At 37.9% G+C, this 10144-nt stretch overlaps 1 pseudogene; it reads right to left on the minus strand.

Annotated features, from left to right (window-relative positions):
* Window positions 1-1231: 1231 nt before the first annotated feature.
* On the minus strand, window positions 1232-1349 carry LOC124620802 (annotated as a pseudogene).
* Between the last annotated feature and the right edge of the window lie 8795 nt (window positions 1350-10144).

A 10144-nucleotide genomic window follows, 5' to 3' on the forward strand; every position in this document is an offset into this window, starting at 1 on the left:
ATAAACTCAAAAGCTGGGGTGTTCGTTTGAACAACTCCAACTTCAAATGACACAGTTCCTATTTGAGTCACCGTTTGTGTCCCTCTTTTTCCCAAACAATGCGTCTTTTGACGTCGGTATTTTCGTTTGTCCAGCAGAACTTTCACGGCTATTTCCAACGACTGTTTTCCTACTAATGAAAAGGATTTTTTTCTTTTCTGAGCAGATTGGTCGTAGGTTTCCAGCCAAGCCGGCTTCCATCAGCAGTTTCAGTTCTGGCGTGAAGTGGCATACCGTCAAATGTAGTACATGGGCCCAGATCGTACAAGAAGTCCTTTAAAAACGGTGGAAATTTTAATAAATATTAAAAGCTCGTACTCAGTAACTAAGAAGTTTTCAGTAAAAACCATGGTGGAAAATAGCATCCCTTAACCGATGAATGAAATAGTAATGACTGATTATGAGTGGCATGCACCATATCCGTTCGGTTTATGACAAATATTATTTATCGTAACCGTTAATTCCTACGTTTACTTACCTCTTTTATTGGGCGCATAATTAGACGAGAAAATTGTTTTCATTTGCTTTTTGACATCGTCCAACACAGAATCCGTTTTGTAGAGATTTCTCATTAAAGATGTCCAGCACTTATCTCGTGTTATGTATTGCTTCAGCTATTCCATACGCCTTTAATGATCCAATTTTAAACTTAACTGCAAGAGCAGCTTTGGGTCGTCCCAGAACAAAACTAAGACAACATTTAAACTGAATCGCTCATTTTTTGACAGGTGAAAATGAAACATAGAGGGCCTTTAAATCTGCTACAACTTTGAATTTCTCTTGTTAATAATCCACTCCAAATGATGAAATTTATGACGGGAATATTGCCCAAAACATTTATCTAAAAAGGAGGACATACACCTCGAATGCTTGAAAAAGTTGTATAAATAATACTATTCTTCCGATCATGTGCACAGTTGACTTACTCTTGGGTAACGATTACCAAATTTAGCTGGAACTTTAGTAGCACTTTGGGTCGTCCCAGAAAACTATGTACTCCGTCTTCAGGCCAGAAGTGGTCCATCGGGTCCATCCGACCGCCGTGTCATCCTCAGCTGAGGATGCGGATAGGAGGGGCGTGTGGTGAGCACACCGCACTCCCAGTCGTCATGGTTTTCTTTCATCGGAGCCGCTACTATTCGGTCGAGTAGCTCCTCAGTTGGAATCACGAGGCTGAGTGCACCCCGAAAAAAGGCAACAGCGCACGGCGGCCCGGAGGGTCACCCATCCAAGTGCCGGCCACGCCCGACAGCGCTTAACTTCGGTGGTCTGACGGGATCCGGTGTATCCACTGCAGTAAGGTCGTTGCCGTAAAACTATGAGCATGTTTAAATTGAACCTCCCGTTATTAAAGCTGAAAATGAAAAATCGGAGCGTTTACAAACCTTCTACCACTTCGAGTGAGTTTCTATTGCGTAAGACACATGATGAGACTAAGACGTAATTATGAAAAGTAAAACTAAAAGACAAGTGGAACCAAAACAACAGAATTAAATTAATATTTTGGACATAAAACTAAACTACGGAATTTTATTCGGATCAACAGCATCTGTGAATGGCTGAAAAATTTTCACCTTGCCCTCTAATCATTCATTCAGATGGAAGGTGAACCATGAGGAAGTCACTGGTGTAAGTTCCCCCTTGGCTTTTGAGCTGGAAAATTAAACTGACTGAAAATACTGTCGAAATCTGGGGCAGTGGTTGCAGGGTACTCTCTCTCTTCCAGATTATTTACGTTTCTATCGCAGAGTGACGCGAAGGGTTTTACACACAGGGTGTAGGAAAACGACGCATATAAAATTTTAGAGTATTGAGAGCAGATAAAGCGTTTTTCTGTACATTATGAATGTCGCGAGTGGATCGTTTTCTTGTTAGGGTGTCCATAAACGGCTCTAAAGTAGTGATGTTCAAAGAGGGTGTTCAAACTGTCGTATTGTATGAGAGGTATTTCTGAAAATGACGTCCGTTCACATTAATGCACATCTTCATGCTAATGGTGTATAACACCAGGTGCTTCGCGAATAGTGATTGCAGCGGCACCCAAAGGCTAACCAGCTCTTCTGGAGTGTCTGTCGGTGACGTGTACACCAAATTCTTAATCTTACCCCAAAAAGCCAAAAAGAAATACATACGAGGCCAGCGACATCTCTAAAACACTATTTATCACACTATAGTTTGAACACCGTCTGTATCACCAGCATCAAGGACTTAATAGACTCCTAGCAAGGAAGCTGTACAGCTTTGACATTTTTGTCACATAAAAAGAATTTATCTCCTGAACATTTTAGAACATTGTACACGTAGTCTTTTACACTCCGTATATGTGTTGTAGCTGAGCGGCGATGTAAACTGAAGAAGGGCTATTAACGAAAATACGTAGCCGACCCCATAGTTGCACGTCCTCATCCGACGGATGAATTGCGAGTGTTTTATGTCCTCACTTTAACCAAAGTAACGACAGCAGCCACAGCATTGCAGTAACAAATACTGCCGCAAGAAATTTTATATCTCTGAAGACCAAACGCCTGAGCACCGTAACGGTGTTATCAAACGCTCATGAAGTACGTTAAATGGGAGAACTGTAATCGATGTGCTAAAAGCGATGCAGGCTGTTGTTGTGCCATGAAATGGTAGAGGGGAAACAGAGCAGAGAGAACGAAATTATAAGTGGAAGGACATGAAATACATGTCCTGATGTCCAGATTGTACCTGTAAACGACATTCCATTTCAACTCACATATTTGTTGCAAAATCTTTATGATATTATGCTTCAAGACAAATAAATACTTGATGATTACCATACGTTTAAGTTTAACTTTCTCTACGCATGATTGAAAAACCTCCTCTGTGGTAACTCTGTAGAGAAATCTCACCTCTTGTACTGTTTCACAGTACACTGCGTCTAACAACTGATGTCTCGAATATCTTCCCGTTCTCAGTTAACACGCAGCAGTTTCTTACAGATGTAGTACTGTAAGGTTAACTGACTGTAGTAAATTGCAAAACATTTTATTCACTACAAATGAAAAACACACGACATTTGTGTAATATCCTACCCTACGGTATTTATTACTTACTTAACTAGTTTTCATCTTTTACATCATCATTAGGTACGAAGATCAAAGGTTTTAAACTATATAGATCCAAAGAGACTCTCTACTGGTTGTCAAATATAACACTTACTAACGCTTCATTTAAGACTTCGGTACCCAGAATAAAGTCTGTATATCTTAGATAAAATTTAATTAATGAATAACGTGACAAATTCCTATTGTTCACAGAAGCAAAATAAATTTATCAAAACATAATAAACTAATGACATGTTGAAAGGCATGACTGAAATAGATAATATTGCTTAAACAAGTGTAATACTGCAAGTAAGGTATGTAATGAGACTAAAATGCAATTATATAAAGTAAAACTGGAAGGCAAATGAAACCAAAACAACAGAAGTAAAGTAATAGTAATATGTGGGGCATATAAGTAGGAAGGATAATTTACAACATGATTCTGTCATAAGTGGTTTGTAGATTGTGTCTGATCATTCAGTACGAAGTACGGACAATAGCCGTATGTTTACCAATTTACATTGTTTGAAGGTGGTTACCTTCCTCCCTTTGCGTATGTTAATGTAGCACCTTCTAAATTCGCCCTTCATTAAGCAGATGGTCTGTAACAGCAGGGTCTTTTTCTGTACCTGAAGCTTCTGTGGCGTTACTTCAAGTGGGTAACACTACAAGCCTGCATGGAATCCGCCGCAACTGGTTTGTATATCCCACACCCTTTCAAAGATGATAAGCTCATGCACTGCTGTTATCATCAGGAAAATGTGCCAAATAGTGTTTTGCACATAAAATGTTCCCAAATATTCCTATATTTATGCTTCATGGCGACAATGTGAGAGAATTTTGATAGATGTGGAACTGTGAACCATTTACTGAGATTTGGATCGATAACAGGATACAGGAGAATGGAAACCTGTTCTTTTTTTTTTAATCGTGTATGGAGACCACCACAGTAGGAGAGCAGGGCAGTTTCTGGACCATTGAATCATGACTCTTCCCCCTTCCCTGGATCGAAAGAGTCCATTGATCTTCTAATGGACTCGAGGATGTCACTACTACTCACCTCCTTGTACAAATGATATTATTTATGTAAACAAAATCGTCAGTACATTTGTCATTTATTTGTGTAAGTATCCTTTGAAGGTTCCACTTGAATCCTCAACATCCCTGCTCATCCCCCCCCCCCAACACGCACCTCCTTTCCTATTGGTTTAAAAAATGGTGTATATCCAAATATAGTGGTATACATGAACCTGCCATTATGGCAACCAGAACAGCCAGATGCCAGTAATATCGTAATATCGAAGTGAGAGACTTGTGGGATCAGAACTGTCAATTTATCGAAAATCCTGAGGAGCGTGAATGGTTCCGAAAGTATAACTGCGATACTGCTGGCAAAGAAGTCTACAAGAAATTATGGATCAAACTGAACAGAGCTAGCACTGGGCATGGACGATGCGCAGACTCTCTTTACAAAAGGTGTGCTACTGAGTCCCTGGTTTGTGACTGTGGCGCTCTGAACATACAGTCAAACACATTAAACGTGAATAACCTTTGCGTTCCTATTAGGGGAGTTGGAGCGATCTGATCAAAGCTGATGATACAGCTCTGATATAGATTAGAAACTTACATATTGACATTTAGTTACTTTTATATGTAGTTTTGTTTTCTGTATTGTCGTTATATACATTTACTAATGTTGTATACCTTTTTTTAACTGTATGTGAGCCATGTGAATAAATAATTAAGTCAATAAACCATAATTTATTATCCAATTACCTTATCGATATAATTTATCAATGTCACCCTCATATTAATTACTATAATTTAAGACCCAAAAACTGATGCTAAACACTTCGACTGTATAGTTAATACGTGATTAATGATGGGCCATTTCCTATCAGCTGAATTACTAAAAATTAATGATGGCCTGACTGTTCATTGGCATTTTCTGAAATGTGTAACTGCCTTCCACTTCTGTATTTCCAGTTTTGTGGCAATTAATTACCATTTTGAGGCAGTCTGTTGCAATTTTTTGTGATTTACTGCCAGTACCCCATATATCCACATTTCTAAATAGTGATCCAAGGACAACGTAAATGTGAGACATTAAATGTATCAAAATGTATAAAAAGTTCCACAGTACTTTATTTAAACAAATTACACTGATATATCGCGTTTAAACAACTGACAGCCGACAGTGGTCTGGGAAATTGTTACTTGACATTGTCTAGATGTGTGCTGAGGTAGGAACTTGTCATTGCATTATTAATATATTGCAACTAAAAAGACATACGCAATATGACATCACTGTCAGGCTGCCTTAGAGGGGTCACACATTATAAGATTTTAGTCGGTTTGTAAATAATGACAGGAAATAAAACAAAGTTCAAGTAGGAACGTTAAAAAGCAGGTATCGTTAAACTACGACTGCCGCAGAACGCAATCACTTGCATAGTGAGCTCGGGAAGATAAGTAGCTAATTCTGTAGCAACCGTCATTTAAGTTCATATTACACTGCAAGGAAGTTATTAGAGTTATTTCATCTTATCTATTGTAAGTTTCACTGTTTTAACGTATTTCTCGAAAAAAAACTTAACAGAATGTTACATCTTAATCTAGACGAAGGTTTTCATACAAATTTAAGACTTTTGCGTAAGTATTAAGTGAAGAATTTAGGTTGTTTTCGTCACACATATAATCAGAAGTGCCGTATGTACGAGGATAAATGAAGGTTTAAAGTTCTGTACTTTATTTCTTTTTAAAAGTAAAGTCTATATCGCGGATACGCGAATTAGGCCAAATTTTTCAGCTATAGAAGTTTTGAGTTTCAAAGTTATTTAGAGTGAATTACGTTACAATATTAGTATTATATACATATAATAGTGTTCCATGTAACTTGAGTAACTTGTAATCTGTAATTTATAGGATATTGCTGTTGCTGTCTAGATAAATTTTATAAAAAACTCTAAACAACCATGAGAGAGAAGTGTTTGAGCAACTATAGGAAAGTTAATTCTGGGGTTCTATGCAGATGTTCTGACAGGTAGTAACATTGAGGGGAGAGTATAGTGGCGCGGGAATTGGGGAAGTAAATGGGCCCCTTACATGGTATTGCAAAGTATTTTCAACGGATAGGAAAACAGCTATATAGGAAGGTAAGATTAGAGTACTTAAGACAGGACTGGATAGGGAGTAACTTCAGAGATTAAGAGGGAGAGGGGTGAAGGCATGCGGGAAGTTATAGCAAGGGTTGGGGACATGAAACAGTACAGTATGTGACAATTTTATCATTGGCACAAACAATACAGTTGCCTTGCTACTTCAGTTAAATAAGGAAGAGGCTCAAATAGATGTTCGTGTAGTTAATACTCAACAGACGTTCAGCAGGAAACCAACCATTTGAAAAAAAGTATAATTAAATTTCTGTTGTTAGGCAGCAGCCACGGGAGAGGTGTGCTCCAAATCTTACTGGAAAAATTAGGTGACAGATACCATATCACAAGTTTCTTAAAGCCCAGCGCATGTCTTAACCAAGTGACAGAGGATACAGGATCACTGTGCAAGGATTTTGCAAAGCAGGATCATGTTGTGATAGTGAGTGGAGCTGGCAACAATATTGATAGGGAGCAGGGCTACAATCCTGAGTGTGACCTGCAACGAACCATACAAATGATGGGTTGATTCCTGCCTTCATGCAGCATGATCGTCCCCAATGGAAGAGTTCTGTCAGGAAGGACGGTATGAAGCTATATCAGCCACTTCAGGCGTGTATTTGGTTCCTGTTGATACTGTTGGTTGGCGGAACTTCATCTCAGTAGGAAAGAGATGGGTAAATTGGCTGGGATGACAGATTATAAGGGGGAGGGGGGCACTGAAGCACACAGGAGTACTTCTTTTTTAGGCTAAGATCAGTTTCCAGTTATTCAACATTGAATGAAATTAAGCTTAATGAGAAGCTCAGACTGGTATTAGAGATGTTAAAATATCACAAGATTCTCGTAAAAATACAGTGAAAAATAGTGTTATTATATCACGATATTCTCATAAAAATCCAGTGAAAACTAATGTTAGTACATTGCATCAGAAGATGGGAGGATTAAAAAACAAAGCAGACGACCTTCTTCTCTGTTTAAAACATTTACAAACAGATGGTAGAACAGATGTCCTATACCTGTCATATAGTCACACCTATGGAAAACCCACGATGCAGAGAGGAGTCACCATATAAGTTAAAATTTATCAGAACATGAAAAATTTAGGAACTAAAAAAATTATGTAGGACATCATACAGAATCATGTAGCTGTGAGCTTAAACTAAAGAATGGTGCTTTTGTTGTTGTAACTGTGTTTTGGTCCCCACCGGGACATTTTCAGCTATATCTGAAGTACTTTGGTTCTTTATTGCGCTATCTGTCACACAAAGAGAAGCAAGCTATTGTAGTGATTTCACTGTACATTTTTTGAAAGTGTGTGACAGAAAGAATGGCGTTGAAGTATTACCTGGTTCTTTCAATTTGACGTCAGCTATTGATTTTCTTATTCAAGAACTACAGGAAACCAGCACACTGAAAGATAATGTTCCTATAGACCAAGATAAAATTAATCAGATAAAACTTTTCCTGTTAATGGTCTTTCTGATCATGATGTACAGCTAGTTACAGTAAATGGTAGAGCTCAATACATTACTGCAGAACAGTCCTCCAAAATAGTGCATCTGATTAACGATGTAACAGCTGCAAATTTTAGGATAAGCTTGCAACAGTTAGACTAGCGTGAGGTGTACAAGGAACCAGATGCTAATTTAAAATTTAGTGTATTTCAAGATATCTTTGTAACTATATTTGAAAATAATTTCCCAAAGAAAACGGTAAAACACAATTGCTTGAAACGATCTTAAAGGGCGTGGCTTACCAAAAGAATCAAAATGTCCTGTAAACAAGAATGGGTAATTGATCGTACAGTTAGGAGTAATGATCCAGAAACAGACATTATAAAATCTACTACACTCTATTAAGAAAAGTTCTTAAAAATTTCAGAACTGTGTGCATTACGCCAAACATTAGTACCGCTGATAATAAAATAAACAATTTGAAATATTGTTAAGAAGGCAACAGGAAAACTAAGAGCACAGGAAGACTTTATTTCTTATTTCTATCAAACTCAATTAAAAGTTTGTTAACAAAAGGTCAGAAATAGGAAATGTTTCTAATAATCATTTTTAAATATTGTAGAGTAGATTTGATGCAGCTGCTAATTAGAAAATTCTTGGTTATGTATAGAAGAGGCAATACCTTAGCAATTCAATAAAATTGAAGTTCAACCCACCTCTCCTAATGATACTGGGAAAATAAAAAACTCACGTTGAAATGATGGCACTTCCAACAGAGTACTAAAAACTTGTTCCCAACAGATAAGTAGTATTCTCAGACAGATATGTAATAGCTCACTGAAGCCTGACATTTTTTTTCGATACACTTAAATATACTGTTGTTAAACCATTACGCCAAAAGGGGTATGGCACCGATGCTAACAACTACCGCCCTCTCTCACTTCTGACAGCTCTATTTATTTTATTTATTTATTTATGCATTTATTTTACCTGGCAAGATTAGGGCCTTCAGGCCCTCTCTTACACCTAAACAGGCATACTCAGATTGAACATTAAGTTTCTACAGAACATCAAGGACATATAACATGTTATACAGTATTAATGTTAAAGAAAAGTAAATAGAGATTACAACAGTAGTACAACGATAATTATAACAATCAAAATAATTATAACAATTAATAATAATAATAATAATAATAATAATAATAATAATGACTATGTATATGAAAGTAAACATATTTTTCTTTTATGAATATCAGTCCTATTGCTAGTTGGGAATTTTCTCGTTATGTTCTTGCAGCTTGTGAGTTATTGACATCGAGCAGAGACATAAGACGATAGAATGGGGTGAAAGAGATATAGAAGAGGTAGATAGGTTAGAGGAAGAGAAATAGAATGGTAAAGTTCGAAGCCATGATGGAGAGGAGAAAGAAAGAGATGAGAGGGGCACAACAATGGTGGCTATACCGTCTCTAATATGTAAGTTTTGAGGTCCCTCTTGAATGTTGAGTGGTTCTGCATCAGACGCAGATCACAGGGGAGCGTGTTCCATAGTCGTATGGCTGAGATGGAGAATGACACGGAGAAAGATTTTGTGTTATGTAAAGGTACAGCCAGGATGCTAGACTTATCCGATCTGGCATTGCGGTTGTGGAATGATGATAGGTGTTTAATTTGAGAAGATAAGTATTGGGGGCACCAGTGGCTAAGAAATCGATGAAGTAAGCACATCGTGTGGAGATCGCGTGCCTTATGTGGGCGTATCCAACCTAGCTGGGAGTATGAAGGATTGATATGATCATACAACCGCATATTGCACACGAATCTAACGCAAGCATTCATCACTAGCTCGAGGCATCTCGAATTTTCACTATTTGTGCAGTGTTGAACTACATCACAGTAGTAAAGATTAGGCAAGACTACTGTTTGGACTAATTTTTGTTTAACATTGGTTGGAAATATTTTTCAAAATTTTTGATTTGCATGTAGGGAGGAGAGCGATTTCCGGCAAGCTGTGACTGTTTGTTCTTCCTAGTTTAGGTGCTCATCCAAGATTATTCCAAGGCCTTTTACTGTTTTTTTTTATGGTAGATGGGTACCATTGAGTAGTATTTAAGGGACTGTTTCACGAAAATACCGGCTGATTAACTTTGGGTGAGATATAAGTATGACCTGGGATTTCTTGGGGTTTAGTTTCAGACCTAGGTTCTGTGCCCATCGAGAAACAGAGCAAAGATCTGCGTTCATACTCGCTACTGCGTCAGCAACGTTCTTGGAGCTTGCACTTATGTACAGTTGGATGTCGTCGGCATATACACTTCTGGAAATTGAAATGAGAACACCGTGAATTCATTGTCCCAGGAAGGGGAAACTTTATTGACACATTCCTGGGGTCAGATACATCACATGATCACACTGACAGAACCAC

The sequence above is a fragment of the Schistocerca americana genome, chromosome 6 (genome assembly GCF_021461395.2).
Source record: "Schistocerca americana isolate TAMUIC-IGC-003095 chromosome 6, iqSchAmer2.1, whole genome shotgun sequence".
NCBI classification, from domain to species: Eukaryota; Metazoa; Arthropoda; class Insecta; order Orthoptera; family Acrididae; genus Schistocerca; species Schistocerca americana.